Genomic DNA, 16,127 nt, shown 5'->3' with positions numbered 1-16,127 from the left:
CCTCCCCACTCCCCTGTTCCCCTTGGTTTATCCCTTCTAACTTTCTCAGAAGGGTTAGATAAGAGTTTTATTTCCCAATGGATAGTTTAACTACTCTTCCCTCTCCGGGTTGATTACACTAAGAGTAAGGTTTGATTATTACCTCTTAATGCTCTCTTCCTCTCCTTCTTATAATAGTATTTGTCCCCTCTCCCTTCCATGCCCTCTTTGTGTGTAATAGAATATTCTATTTTTTTATTCACTCAAGTTTCTCTTGGTATCCCCTGCTATTTACCCCCTCTTTCCCATCTCCCACGCCATCTTAGATTATTTAGTGTTCCACCCTCACCCTGTAAATTATTCTTCTGATTACTATAATAGTGAATATTATAATAGTGAATAGAGTTCACTACAGAGAATTATACATAACATTTCTCTACATAGGAATACAGATAATCAGATCTCACTGAGGCCCTTAAAAAGGCAAATTTAAAAATTATAAGTTTTCTTTCTTTTCCCTCTGTAACTTATTTACCTTTTCAGGTTTCTCTCGATTTTTGTGGTTCGATATCAAACTTTCCATTCAGCCCTGGTCTTGTCTGTGCAAATGCCTGGAATTCTTCAATTTTGTTGAATGCCCATACTTTCCCCTGGAAATATATAGTCAGTTTTGATGGGTAGTTGATCCGTGGTTGCAGGCCCAGCTCTCTTGCCTTTCTGAATATTGTATTCCAAGCCTTACGGTCTTTTAGTGTGGAGGCTGCCAGATCCTGTGTGATCCTGATTGGTGCTCCTTGATATTTGAATTGTCTCTTTCTGGCTTCTTGTAAGATTTTTTCTTTTGCTTGAAAGCTTTTGAATTTGGCAATAATATTTCTAACCGATTTCTTCTCTGGGTCGAATATGGTGGCTGTTCTATGAATCCTTTCGATGTCTATATTGCCCTCTTGTTGTAGGACTTCAGGGCAATTTTGCTGAATAATTTCTTTTAGTACGGAGTCCAGGTTTCTATTAATTTCTGGTTTTTCTGGAAGACCAATTATTCTCAAATTGTCTCTTCTAGACCGGTTTTCTTGGTCTGTCACTCTCTCATTGAGATATTTCATATTTCCTTCTATTTTTTCAGTCTTTTGACTTTGTTTTATTTGTTCTTGTTGTCTTGAGAGATCATTAGCTTCTAATTGCTCGATTCTAGCCTTTAGGGACTGGTTATCGGCTATAATCTTTTGGTATTCCTTTTCAATCTTGTCATTTCTGGTGTTCAATTTGCTTATCAGTTCATTTGATTTCTGAGCCTCACTTTCCAATTGCAAGATTCTACCTTTTAAACTGTTATTTTCTTGCCAGATCTCTTCCATTTTCCTCAGAATCTCAGTTTTGAACTCTTCCATAGCTTGTGAGGAGTTTTCCTTATTTGAGGAGGGTCCGGATGCTTGTTTGTTCTCCTCCTCTGTTTGCTCGGTTGTCTGGATTTTCTCTGTGTAAAAGCTGTCAAGTGTTAAAGACTTCTTCTTTTTGTTATTATTCTTTCTCTTCTGAACTTCCTGATGCTGAGTAGCCATCATTAGCCCAGCAGCTTCTCAGCTTTATCCTCGCGCTCAGTGTTTGTTCGCGATCTTTTGGCTCCTGAGGTCTGAGTTCTGGTTTTTTCCAAGGTCAAGCCCCCTGGTGGGCCCTCTTGCTTGATCCTCTGCTGGAGGTTTCTTTACAAGTCTCAGGGCGCTGCTTCCACAGTCGTATACCCGTCTGCACTGGTTCCCCACTTAGGCTTTAGTTCCTGGTTGTGTCTGCCTCCGCCCACGCCTCTGCTCAGCCGGCACTCTGCGCCCAGCGTCCTGCTCCTGCGCGCTCAGATTTCGCGTGCTTTTTTTGACTTAATGGGGTCCTAAGTCTAGCTGCTCTCAGGAACAGGTCCCGGAGCTGCTGATGACTCGATGGGTGCCCCAAACTTGCCCTATTTCTTTTTAGCTGGGTTCGGAGCTATAGATGAGTGTGGAGGGGGTGGGGGTGGGGCGGTTGCTCAGCCCGCGATTGAGTGAGAGCCCTTTATAGCCTGGAAATGTCTCGATTCCACGTACCTTCCACGCTGTGCCCTGTTGTGGGGTTCCTCCATTCGTCTGGACTTGTTTTTATGTCCCCTTGAGGAGTTTTGTATGTTTCGGTCAGGAGAGGTTAAGAGCTGCTTCTTACTCTGCCGCCATCTTAACCCGGAACTCATTTCAGGTCATTTTAAATGTGTCTCAGTGCATAATTTGCCAGTCATAGTTTTAAGTTCTTTGTTTATCCTTTCAATTTGGCCTGAGCTCTGGGGATGATATGGTACATGGAATTTGGGAGTTATCCCCAAACAGGAATATATCCCCAAACAGGATTCAGAAAAAACTAAATTGATAAAGCGACTTCCCCTGTCTGAATCAATATATGCAGGCAGGACAAAATGAGGAATGATTTCTTTTAAAAACACCTTGGCAACAAAAGCTGCTGTGGATCAGACAGTGGGAAATGCTTCTGGCTATCTGGTCAGTTGATCCACTATGATTAGACAAAATTTATAATTCCCAGCCTTTGGCATTGTTATAAAATCAATTTGCAGATGCTCAAAAGGTGTGTAAGCCAGAGGACACCCACCAAAAGCTTTGCCATGAAAGGCATGTTGGTTATATGCTTGGCAGGTAGGGCAGGCTGCACACACTCTAGAGCAGGGGTTGGCAACGTATGGCTCTCGAGCCATATCTGGCTCTTTTGAGGGCCAGATATGGCTCTTTCTGCAGGAGCCATGAAGTCAATTTTTTTTCAGGCACTGTTACAGAAGTGCGCACTGTTACAGGAGCGCGCACTGTGAGCACTGTACGGCTCTCACGAAATTACATTTTAAAAAATGTGGCATTTATGGCTCTCACGGCCAAAAAGGTTGCCGACCCCTGCTCTAGACCAATGGTTATAAACCTGGTATCTACAAACATGCCAAGGGTCCACAAACTTGAATGAGAAAAAAATTACAACTTTAAGTTCAGAATTAAAATTTTTAAATGAAAATGAGGATTATAATACTTATATAATCTACTTTATAGAATTAATATGAGAAATGTATTTTATAAACTATAAAGCTTGATAAGAGGGCAGCTAGATGGTACAGTGGGTAGAGTACTAGTTCTAGACCAGGTGTCAGCAACGTATGGCTCTCAAGCCATATCTGGCTCTTTTAAGGGCCAGATATGGCTCTTTCTGCAGGAGCCATAAAGTCAATTTTTTTCAGGTGCTGTTACAGGAGCGCACACTGTGAGCACTGTACGGCTCTCACGAAATTACATTTTAAAAAATGTGGCGTTTATGGCTCTCACGGCCAAAAAGGTTGATGACCCCTGCTCTAGAGGCTATAGCAGTTATTCCAGGAGCTACCCATACTCTTTTAACAGAGCCCCCGATGTCCTGGGTACCAAAATGACCATTTTTATGCATAGATTGGCAAATTTGGTGATAAAAACTTCTAGGGAGCAAGGTTTTCCCCCTCAGAGAACACCTATACTCCATTTATCTGTTTAGCTTTAAATTTCTGCTTCCATTTTTCTACTTCCTTCTCATTATAGGAAAGTGATAAATTTAAGTCATCAGTGGTTGATAATGTTAAAATTAATTCAGGCCCTTCTATGCTAGCTTTGCAGCAGTATCTACCCGGTTATTTCTCTTAGAGACAGGGTCAGTGCCACCTGTATGGGCAGAGCAATGAACTACAGCTAGGGCTTCAAGTAGCTGGAGAGCAGAAAGAACTTCATTAATAATTTTTGCATTAGCTATAGATTTTCCAGTTGAGGTTAAAAGTCCTCTCTGAAATCATAACATACACACTGAATGACAAATTCCAAATGCATATCTAGAATCTGTACAAATTGTTGCCTTTTTATCTTAGGCAATTATACAGGCATGTTTTAGGGCTATGAGTTCTGCACCTTGAGCACTTATGTTTGAGGGCAGTGAAGCTGACCACACAGTGGCAAATTCTGTAACTATAGCAGCACCAGTGTAGCGTATACCATCCCTCATAAAAGAACCATCAGTAAATAAGACTAGATCTGGATTGTCTAAAGGAGTGATCAGGAGATTATCTTGAGACTTTTCAGCCATGGATACTAGTATTTCACAATTGTATAATGGTTCTCCTGAGACTGGCAAATCAGGAAATAAGGTGGCAGGATTTAGAGTTGTACAATATTTTAAAGTAATATTTTCATTATTTAATAAGGTTATTTCATACCTTGTAATTCTTTGATCAGAAAATGCCTGTGTTGTATGCTTTAGCAACATACTTTATGTGAGCACATAATTGTTAATGGGCACCCCAATACTAGATCAACAGCTTTTGTTACTAATAAAGCTGTGGCAGCTAAGCCTCTAAGACATGGTGGTGCTCTTGAAGCTACGGGGTCCATTTGGGCTGAATAATAAGCAACTGGGCACTGAGAAGGGCCCAAAGTTTGAGTTAAAACATCTGAAGCTACCCCTTTCCACTCATGTATATATAAGGTAAATGGCTTGTTATAATCTGGGATGCCTAGCGCAAGGGCAGACAGAATAGCCTGTCTTAGATTTGACAGAGCTGACAGGTGTTCTGGCTCTAATTTAAGCAGTTCAGGGACTGAATCTCTTGTTAGTGCTATAACGGGCTTAGTAATTTCCCCATAGCAAGGGATCCATTGTCTACAAAACCCTGTTGCTCCTAAAATTGCTCTGAACTTCTTTTTAGTGGTAGGAGCTCTCAATTTTTTAATATGTTCAATGCACTTAGGAGAAATAGAACAGGCACCAGTAGTTAAAATGAACCCCAAATATTCTACTTTGGGGAGATAGCACTGAACCTTTCCCTTTGAGATCTTGTGGCCTCTTTTATGTAATTCCAAAAGAAAATGTTTTTTAGGACCTGGTGTAGATGGGCTTCTGAGGTCCCTGACAACTCTGAAATTCTGTGACTAATGCAAGGTTTGGAAGATTTCAAAAGGACATATAAGAAAAAGAGTTGACCCCTGACAAATAGATGATGAACTCAATATGAAGATTATATTCATTTTTTAACAGGGCAAATTGGGGAGTGCATATTTGTTACAAGGGTTTTGGGGGAAGTGTTGAGTGGTAAGAGTGGAGAAGAAGTGGTAGGGAAAGAAAAAAAAGCTCATTAACTGGAAAAACATATTTTTCAAAGGTTGGGTAAATGGATAAAAGAAGCCAAGGGAAATCTATCACATTATCAAGTCTGAAACCTAAGCCAGGTAGCAAAGTAAATAGAATACTAGGCCTAAAGTCAAGAAGATCTGAATTCAAATCAGCTGAGTAGTCCCAGGCAAGTCACTTTCAGCCTCAGTTTCTTCAACTGTAAAATGTCAATGAATAATGCACCTACCTCCCAAGATTGTTATGAAGATGATGTGAGAAAGTATTTGTAAAATGCCTAGCACAGTGCCTGGCACATAGAAAGCCCTTATATGCTTTTCTTCCCCCTAATCTCCAACAGGTAGAACTTTGGGGAGTTACATGAAAGTTCCCAAGTCTCTCCCTCTTTTCATTCTCTCTCTGCACTAGAGGAGGCATCATCTGACCAAAAAATAAAGAGAGAGATATATGTGTGTATATGTATATAAAACTGTCTTGCTTGTTTCTATTTATCAGTTCTTTCCCAGGGTGGTAGACATACACAAGTCATTCTTCAACCAATATTTCTGTGGCTGTATATAAGGATGGACTTGGTACCCCACTGACTTCCTTTCCCTTTATCAGCAGTAGACAGCAGGTGATACCCAGAACGTGTGAATCAACTTCCTCTCTCAGGAGCAATTGGTCACAGTGTTGACACAAACACTTCCAATAGCGTAAATAGCTACATCATACAGTCCCAAAAGCTAAGGTTGCCAAGGGCTGGATGATTGACCAAGCAATAGACATTCATAATTTTGTTCTCAATAACTGATTAGGAAGTTGCAGGACTGGTCGGGGATGACAGGCATCACGTCCTGGATGACAGTGGTTTGCCACTCAGTGATCTCAGCCTGTTTCTAGGAATGCCCTGTTCTGTTGTCACAGGGTAGGGAAGTATGCTGCATCGCTTCTGCCAAGAGTCTCACTAGGAGAGAAATGGGGGGGGCAGGGGCTGGACCTAGATTCAAATCCCACTGCTAGTCTTTCCCAACATTCCTGGATGTCACAAGGTTCCTCACCTATAAAACATTGGGATGAAAGGAGGCCTCTCTCCCAAGTAGGAAACTCAAATGGGATAAAATGTGTGGAAGGCACTTTTAAAACCCCATAGCTGATATTCTATAGAATTTATATCTTTCATGTATCTGCCTTCCTTACAGTCTTAAATAAGGGATTAACGGATACATCCACATTAAAATCTTGTACTGAAAACACAAAACCAAACATGGAAAAACAGCACCCATTTCTAAGTCAAGTCTAAAATTTTAAAAAAAGAACAAACATGGCACTACTATAGAGAGCCAGCTCTATATTTTTGGGGGTCCTGAGTGGCGTTTAGTGGCGTTGGATTGAAAAGGCAGGAAACAGAAAACTGAGAACAGCCAGACTAGTGGTTAGCCCATAGCTGCTCCAACTTCATGGAGTTTTGAGTTTATTTTATATTGGTTTCAAACAAAGAACACAAAGAAAGAGTCACAGCTGTGAAGGGGTTACAAATCATACAAAACCCATTAAAGTCTAAAAAGTAGAGAGATAGGTACAGGGTCAAGGGCCAAATTCCAACCACCAATTAGTAAGAAGTTAATTCTGGGAGCAGAAATATATTTCATAGAGATTTTTACTAATTGAGTTACTAAGAATCCTGCATGAGCTAAGGAAAGGTTTATGAATACCATTTTAACATGGTTAAAAGAAAAGAACAAGGAATCATATTATGCTCAAAGGTATCATAGGTAATCATATAGTACTAATATATACATGTGCCCATGATGAAAAAAATTATCAAATTACCCAGAGGAACAGATAGAAAAAAGAAAATAGTTAAGGATCTTGGTGTTCTTCTTTCAGAGCTAAAGAAATCTAATTTTAAAAAGTTAAGGATCAAAATAGAATTTAAAAAGAAACATATTCTTTAACTGTGTGTGGCATATTTGCAAAAAATTGACCATGTCCTATCCTAGGGTATAAAAACATCATTAACAAATACAAAAGAGAAGAAATATTTTTTAAAATCCATTACTGGCCTTACCACAATAAAAATGGTAATCAATAGAGTGCCTTTGAAGAAAAGATTCCAGATTAAATGAAGATGACAATGTAATCTTAAAGAACTATTGGGTTAAAAATATAAACATGTATAAATAAAATAAAAATATAAATATAGATCATTTCGCCAAAGGAAATTATAATAGTGAGATAATATAATAAGCCCTTACAAGAAAATGTATTTCTCTAAACACTTTCATCAACAAAAGAAAAAATAAATTAACAAGTTAGAATACACCCTCACCAAAATTTGAAAGCAAAAATTTCTTGTCAGCCCAAAACAAAAATAGAAATTATGAAAATAAAAGTTAAGACAAAAGGAACTGCTTTTTGAAATACATGAGCCACTAACAAATTGTGAGAGAGAGAAAAGGTAAACTAAATCACCAATATCAAAAGTGAAAAAGGAGACTTCACAACAAATAAAGAGAAAAAATTCACAACAAATAAAGAAAAAATAAAGAGAAAACACATTATTATGCCTAATTATATGTCAATAAAACTGATAACTTAATCAAAATGAGAAGATAATTACAAAACCATGAAATAGCCAGATTAGCAGAAAAAGAAAATAAAGATTTTAAGTAACAATCTCGGAAAAGGAAATTATGCATGTCATAAAGAAATTCCCAAAGATGGTAGGGAAAAAAACAAATGGATTTTCAAGTGACTTCCATGAAACATTCAATATATTTATAAACTTGCTTTCAAAGAGGGGGAAAAAAAGGATCATATATAATGACTACAACATCGTGAAGGAAAATTGCTGGGAAAGAATTAGAATTCTGCTAAATGCAGAGACTAATCAATTCTCCAGAAGAATAATGATGAATCTTGGGCTTCCACTTCTTTTTTTAAAACCCTTACAGTCCATCTTGAAATCAATACTGTGTATTGTTGCCAAGGCAGAAGAGTGATAAGAGTGAGGCAATGGGGGTTAAGTGAGTTGCCCAGGGTCACACAGCTAGGAAGTATCTCCCATCTCTGGACCTGACTCCCAATCCATTCAGCCACCTAGCTGCCCCCAGGGCTCCTACTTCTTGACAGAGATGAAACCTACATTTTTTTTTTGGTTGTGCAAAACTATTATATTTACAAAAATGGCACAAAAGTGAATTCAACAGTCTATGCACATGTACACTTCACATCTTCAAAAGAAAAGATATTCTAACACTACAGAACTGAAGGGAAAAAATCAGTTTCAGTGGGCAACTGTTAATAAGCACTAAATTCACAAAAGGATACATCAGTATGGGCAAAGATTGCCCAAGTAAAATTCTATTGTTAAAGCTGAAACAGAAACCTACATTTTCACACACAACCAATGCGTGAATTTGTATTCTATAACTACATTTAATCACTTACAAGGGAAGTCTTTTTTGGGAGGAGGGAGAGAATACCGAAACATATTAAATTAAAAGATGAAAAGAATGTCAGTGAATCATTGAAAGGGTACACAGAAAAGAGCAGAAAGAAACTTAAAAGGGAATGCCCAGAAGAAAGGCAGTGTTGGAACTACCATTTTAAAAACAGACATGATGAAAATTCATGATTTCATGGTTATGTTTGTCAAGTTAATAATAAAAAGAAGGAAAGGGGGACAGCAAGATGGCACAGTGGATAGAGCAACAAGTCTGGAGTCAGAAGGTCCTGGGTTCAAATTTCAGACACTTCTTGGTTGTGTGATCCTGGACAAGTTATTCAATCCTGTTTGTCCAGTCCTTGCCCTTCTGTCTTAAAGATGTTACTGAGAAAGAATGTAATGTGGGATTTTTTTTTTTGAGTCTTGGAAAATACATTTATTTTTCCCTCTTTTTCATTTTTACTTAACTAATTAATTTAGAATATTTTTCCATGGTTCCATGATTCATGTTCTTTCCCTCCCCTTCTCCCTCTCCCCTCCTGTAGCCAACGAGCAATTCCACTGGGTTTTACATGTGTCAATGTTCAAAGTCTATTCCCATATTAATAATATTTGCAATAGTGTGTTCATTTAAAGTCTACATCCCCAATCATAAACTGTGGTTTTTTAAAGGAAAAAAAGATAGGCATGTATCTGTCTCCCTCTATAGAATTAATTTTCCTTTTCTCTTTGTGTTTTCATGCCCCCGAATATGGTAAATGTTAATAAAAGTTTGGAGACTGATTAACCAATGATCCTTCCCTCAACTCCAGGAATTCTGTTCTCTTTTCAGCCTTGTGCAGCACAGACTCCAGGCCTCTCACTCTCCTCATTGCCCTGAGCCCCATCCCCCAGCTGCAGCCTGGCCAGGGCAGGAGTACAAAAAGGCTTCTCCTTCCCGCAGGCTGGACATCCCAGGTCAAGATCACATCACTGGTCAAGCCAGGAACTCTAATCTAGGCTTTCCATTTTCAAATTCACTTTTCTTTCCACTATACCCTACTGAAGTCACCACTGATCATCTAAAATCCAGGTTAGGAATGAAAAGAACATCAGAGAAGGAGACAGAACTAGGGGAGAAGAAAGGACACAATAATGGGGGAAATGCAACATGTGACCCAAGAGCACGCTAAGCTGGCCTGATAAAGCAAAAGTCACAGGGTGCCCACATGCCAGGGCAAGAGCAGGGATCAAAAAGGATCAAAGCAAATAAACAAAGCAAATAAAAGTCAAAAGCAAAGGATAAAGCAAAGTTAAACTAAAGAACTGGCACATATTTAGTGATAAAGGGGAAATGAAGGCCAGGAGAGAATAGAAGAGTGTCTTGCACATTGTTTATATTTGATAATTGCCACTGGGGATTTACCTGATCACCCTGACTACATATGTATTTTGTAATTTTTTTAATTTAAATCATAATATAGAGGAAAGTGTACTCTACTTGGAGTCAGAAGACCTGGATTCAAATCTAATCTCTGATAGTTAAACTGTGTGACCTTGACCAACTTACTTCCCTTTCTAGGCCTTCATATCTACCTCTTTCAAATGAAGAGGGCTCTCTAAGATCCCTTCCAGTTCTAAATGTTATACTAACAGTAGTCAATGTTCATTTATATAGCACTATAATTTTACAAAGCATTTTTCAGACAAAGCATCTCATTTGATTTTCACAATAACCCTACAAAGTGGGTGGCATTAATAATTGATATCAACATTTTTTTGGATTAAGAAACTGAGGCTCAGAGATTAAATGACTTGTCCAGGATCACCCAGCTGGGAACTAATAGAGTTGGGATTCCAAGCCAGGCCATCTGATTCTAAATTCATTGGTTTTCCCTCTATTCCAGGTTAAATTTTAATGATGGATAGATGATGAATGGATGAATGAACAGATGGATAGATGGATGGATGAATAAATGGATGAGTTGGATAAATTATGAATGAAAAAAATTAAATAAATTATTGTATTGTAAATTATGAATGAAATGCTGTCAAGTCATAGAATCATAAAACATCATGGTTAAAAGGGATCTTAGAAGTTCTTTAGTTTAACCCCCTCAATTTACAAATGAGGAAATTAAAATTCAAGGAGACTGGTAAAGAGATATCTTGACTAAGGTCGCATACCAAGTTAGTGGGAGATCTGAACTTGGTTAATTTGGAATACCACATGGAAAGGAATCGTGCTAGTCTGGACAGACATTAAATTAAACTAAGGAACTGCCCAGCTATTGGGAAGTGGCTAAACAAATTATAGTATATGAATGTAATGGAATGTTATGATGAACCAAATAAATGGCAAAATAGACCATTTGGGAGAAACCTGGGAAGATCTCTGTGAACTCATGATCTGCAGAGTGAAGGGAAAAGAACTAGGAGGGCAATTTATACAATGTAAATACTATTATAAAGAAAACAACTTTGGAAGACTTTAGGTCTTTTCTTCAATTCATGGGGTACAGTAAGAAAGAGACATAACAAATGACTGTAAAAATAGATAAATATTGAAGAGTCACCTTTCTGAGATCTTGTAGAGGCAATTCATACTTTGGGTAGAGTTGGACTAGATGGCTTCTGAGGTCATCCTTTCAAAGCTGAGATTCTATCATTTAACTTCCAGTATAAAACTCATTTTCAGAACTCACTGTATCAGAACCACATCTATGAGCCTTAGTTCTTCAATGGGTAGCATTTCCTTCCCCTATTCTGACTGGTGGCCAACTCATTCTTCTCCTTTCCCTCTTAATTCTCTACTTACCTTCTCTCTTCCTCTCTGCCACATCTCTAAACCACCCCCCACCCCCATTTAAGTTCCCACTTGGCAACACATTTTGCAAAGTAGTTGATAACCTGAAGTCATGTGAGGGTGGGACTGGTATTACATTCAGCATTCATTCAGCATTTTGTTAAGAGCTTACTCTGAGGTAGGCTCTTAAAGAAAAAAAAAACAAAAAAACAAAAAAGCCTACCATGGGTTACATGGCAGAGTGGATAAAAAGCCAGTCTTGGAGCCAGGAAGTCCTAGATTTTAGCCCAACTTCTGACATAATTTCTGTGTCATTCAAGGAAGCCACTTAATCTCTCAGTATCCCTAGACAACTCTCTAAAATTATAGTTTTATAGTCATAGAACTGCATTGGTACAGGTGGTTACCTCACTGGGAGTTCTATATATGAATAAAATCAATTTTTATTCAAAAAAAGATATATGGGCTACCACGTGGGAAAGATACAAAGACAAAAACAGTTACTGCCCTCCAGGAGCCAAAGGTTAGATTTGGAGAGGTGACTCCATTCTGGCACCTTCACTTTTTTTTTTAAACCCTTACCTTCCCTCCTGGAGTCAATACTGTGTTTTGGCTCCAAGGCAAAAGAGTGGTAAGGGCTAGGCAATGGAGGTCAAGTGACTTGTCCAGGGTCACACAGCTGGGAAGTGTCTGAGGCCAGATTTGAACCTAGGACCTCCCATCTCTAGGCCTGGATTTCAATCCTGAGCTACCCAGCTGCCCTTGGCACCTTCACTTTTAAAAAGTGAAGTATCTTCCCCAATTGATAAATGGGCAAGAGACATGAATAGGCAATTTTCAGGTAAAGAAATCAAAAGTATCAATAAGCACATGAGAAAGTGTTCTAAATCTCTAATAATTAGAGAAATGCAAATCAAAACAACTCTGAGGTATCACCTCACACCTAGCAGATTGGCTAAAATGAAAGAAGGGGAGAGTAATGAATGTTGGAGGGGATGTGGCAAAATCGGGACATTGATGCATTGCTGGTGGAGTTGTGAAATGATCTGGCCATTCTGGCTGGCAATTTGGAACTATGCCCAAAGGGCTATAAAAGACTGCCTGCCCTTTGATCCAGCCATACCATTGCTGGGTTTGTACCCCAAACAGATCATAGATAAACAGACTTGTACGAAAATATTTATAGCTGTGCTTTTTGTAGTGGCAAAAAACTGGAAAATGAGGGGATGTCCTTCAATTGGGGAATGGCTGAACAAATTGTGGTATATGCGGGTGATGGAATACTATTGTGCTAAAAGGAATAATAAACTGGAGGAATTCCATGCAAATTGGAGAGACCTCCAGGAAGTGATGCAGAGCAAAAGGCGCAGAGCCAGAAGAACATTGTACACAGAGACTGATATTCTATGGTAAAATCAAATGTAATGGGCTCCTGTACCAGCAGCACTGCAATGACACAAGACAGCTCTGAGGGATTTATGGTAAAGATGCTACCCACATTCAGAGGAAGGACTGCAGGAGAGGAAACATATAAGATAAACAATTGCTTGAATGCATGGACTGAGGTGGACATGAATGGGAAATAGACCCTGAACAAGGACACATGTTACAACTAGTGGAAATGTGCGTTGGCCATGGGTGGGGGAAGAGCGGGGGGGTGAAGGGGAAAGTATGGGCATAAAGTATGTAAACAAATTAAAAACGAATATTAATAAATGTCTAATAAAAAAAAGTGAAGTATCTGGTGGAGTTGTGAAGTGATCCAACAATTCTGGAGGGCAATTTGGAACTGTGCGCAAAGGGCTTTAAAAGACTGTCTGCCCTTTGATCCAGCCATACCACTGCTGGGTTTGTACCCCAAAGAGATAATGAGGAAAAAGACTTGTACAAAAATATTTATAGCCACTCTTTGTGGTGGCAAAAAAATTGGAAAACGAGGGGATGCCCCTTCAATTGGGGAATGGCTGAACATATTGTGGTATCTGCTGGTGATGGAATACTATTGTGCTCAAAGGAATATGAATTGGAGGATTACATGTGAACTGGAACCACCTCCAGGAACTGATGCAGAGTGAAAAGGAACAGAACCAAGAGAACCTTATACACAGAGACTGATACACTGTCGCATAATTGAATCTAATGGACTTCTTTACTAACAGCAATGCAATGAATGACCTAGGACAATGCAGAGGGACTTAGGAGAAAGAATGCTGTCCACATCCAAAGAACTGTGGGAATAGAAACACAGAAGAAAAACAACTGCTTGATCACATGGGTCAATCGGGATATGATTGGGGATGCAGACTCTAATGATCACCCTAGAGCAAATATCAGTAATATGGAAATAGGTCTTGATCAATGACACATTGAAAAACCCAGTGGAATTGCTCAATGGCTACATGAGCAGGGTGGGAGGAAGTGAGGGAAAGAACATGAATCATGTAACCATGGAAAATTTTTCTTAATTAATCAATTAAATAAAATAAATTGTTTCAATTTTTAAAAAAGAGAAAAAAAAAGTGAAGTCTCATGAAAATTCATGGGAAAATGCCAATTGCAAATAGACCTCCTTTCCACAGAAATTTCTCAGTCCCATGGCTTTTCCCCCCCTAAATTCTTGCCTTCTTTCTTAATGTGACTTGTAAGACAGAAGAGCAGCAAGTGCTGAGCCATCAGAGTGAAATGACTTTCCCAGGGTCCCACAGCTAGGAAGTATCTGAGGCCAAATTCGAACCCAGGTCCTTCCAACTCCAAGTCTGGTGCTCTATCTACTGTGCTACCCAGATGCCCCTCACCTCACATTTTTCACGGACAAGATTTTATTGTTCATTTTGATCCAAAAAACATCTATGAAGTTTTTGAGGTTCTGGGAAACACACAAAGTCTAGGTTAAATATGAATCCTGCCTTCAGGGAGCTTATAATCTGCCAGGGAGCTAAGATACAAACACAGATATCTAGATATCTAATACCAATCACACATGGTAAGTACGTTCGAGCAGGAGCAAATGTTATTTGAAATCTGAGGGAGTTTGAAAGATCCTTTCAAAAACAGGGACAAGAAAGTCTTCCTGAAAAAGGTAGTATTTGATATGGACTTTAAAAAGAGAAGAAGAAACTCATCAGGCAAAGAGAACAGTGAATGATATTCCATGAATCAGGAACAACATAAACATAAGAGGCAATAGTAGCTAGGTAGCACAGTGGATAGAAAGTCAATCCTGAAGTCAGGAGGACCTGGGTTCAAATCTGACCTGAGACACTGCCCAGCTGTGTGACCCTGAGCAAGAAATTTAACCCCTATTGTCTAGCCCTTGAACCAATGCTTAAAATCAATTCTAAGGCTGAAGATAAGGTTTTTTTTTTTGGTGTTGTTTTTTTTTTTTAAATAAACATAATAGGTAGGAAACCAAATGTCAGGTAATTTGACAAGGGGGAGGAGAAAAGTTCAGATGAATAGTGAAATGCCAAACTGCAGAAAGACTTTCTTGCCATGCTAGGTAGGGAGTTTAAACATTTTTAGAAGGAAATAGGAGGCCAGTGAAGATATTTGATCAGAGAAGTGACATTGATGAGATGAAGGATGAATTCTTCACTACCAAGAATGGTAATGAGAAAAGAATTTAGATAGGAAGACCTAATTGAAAGATGTAACAGGAACAGATAGGCAGCTTAGTGGATAGAATGCCAGGCCTAGAATTAGGAAGACTTGGGTTCAAATCTGGCCTCAGATACTTTCTAGCTGTGTGACCCTGGGCAAGTCACTTAACCTCAAATGCCTAACTTCTGCCTTGGAATGGATCAATTCTAAGATAGAAGGTAAGAGTTTAAAGAAATAAAAAAAGTAATGGGGGCCTAACCCACTCAGGTTGATAATGTAACTAAAAATGAGGTGGATGGTTGAGAAAAATATTTCAAAGATAGACTCATTCCTTAAGTCAAAGGGGCATTGAAGGAATCCTTAACTTCTTGAGTCTTTGTCTAGAATAATTTACTAATCAGATTCAAGAAGACTAAGAAGGAAAAGTCCGACAGGTAAGAGGAAAACTAGGAGAGAGTAGCACAAAAGGAAAAGGAGAAAAGAATATTCAAAAGAATGATTATATGAGAGGACAAGGCTAATGGTGCAGAAAGGTTAAGAAGTACAAAGACTAAGGAAAACCCACTGGATTTGCACTGCTTTGTGAAAAATTCTCTTCCCAAGCACCAGAAGAAAAAGTCAAAAAGAATTATGCTAAACCAGTGGTCCATCATCAAGAATCGAAGCAGACCAAGTCATCACAAATTCCTAAATTGCCAGGAATTATTGAGGCCTTACTGTTAAAATAGACTTAAGAAAATGCCAATCAAGAACACTATCGAAGACAATAATAAAGAAGATTATAGGACCACCTGACAGGCACCCAGTAGAGCTCCCTTAAAGATGAATAAGGGAGACCACATGGGCACATCACACCCTTACTTATGGGCTAGGGATAAGAAGGAACAGTCCAAAGAGGAAAGATGGTGGTAGGTTTTGCCAACAGAATCAGACCTAATTCAAAAGAGCAAGAAGGAAAGAAGCTTCAAATGGAAAGGACAAGAGTTTAAGGGCCCTGTGCAGAGGAACAGCTGGCAGAGAAATGTACTGCCTTGGGCTTGGGGCTTGGACAGAGATGCTGAGCAGCTGTCCAGCAGGCACCTTTGAGTTAGTAAACAGGACAAGCAAGGAAGTGCATTATCAATGCATGGCCCATTGCCCCCTGATAATAATGCACGTTCTATTTGCCAA

The sequence above is a fragment of the Gracilinanus agilis genome, chromosome 4, assembly GCF_016433145.1.
Source record: "Gracilinanus agilis isolate LMUSP501 chromosome 4, AgileGrace, whole genome shotgun sequence".
Classification (NCBI taxonomy): Eukaryota; Metazoa; Chordata; class Mammalia; order Didelphimorphia; family Didelphidae; genus Gracilinanus; species Gracilinanus agilis.
Note: the sequence above shows the minus strand (reverse complement) of the source record.